We start from the raw sequence: 296 nt of genomic DNA, 5'->3' as shown, positions 1-296 counted from the left end.
TTTGTGTGCGCATGTGTTCAACGTCATCATTTCTTGTGTAGCTCTGAAAGACTCATCCCTTTGAATCGGTTCTGTTCACGGATTTGGTCGAATCACTACGTAGTCCTAGTAATATCATTTGGTTTTATACTAATATAAGTACATTTCTCATCAAATAAACCGCACAACCCAGTGTTACTGACTGATGCAGCATCATCACTGTGTATTTGACTACATTTAAAATCAAGTACAAGCATTCATGGTAAATATGATGCCATCCATCCATCCATTATCTTCCGCTTCTCCGGGGTTCGGGT

Source organism: Pygocentrus nattereri, chromosome 1 (genome assembly GCF_015220715.1).
Source record: "Pygocentrus nattereri isolate fPygNat1 chromosome 1, fPygNat1.pri, whole genome shotgun sequence".
Classification (NCBI taxonomy): Eukaryota; Metazoa; Chordata; class Actinopteri; order Characiformes; family Serrasalmidae; genus Pygocentrus; species Pygocentrus nattereri.
Note: the sequence above shows the minus strand (reverse complement) of the source record.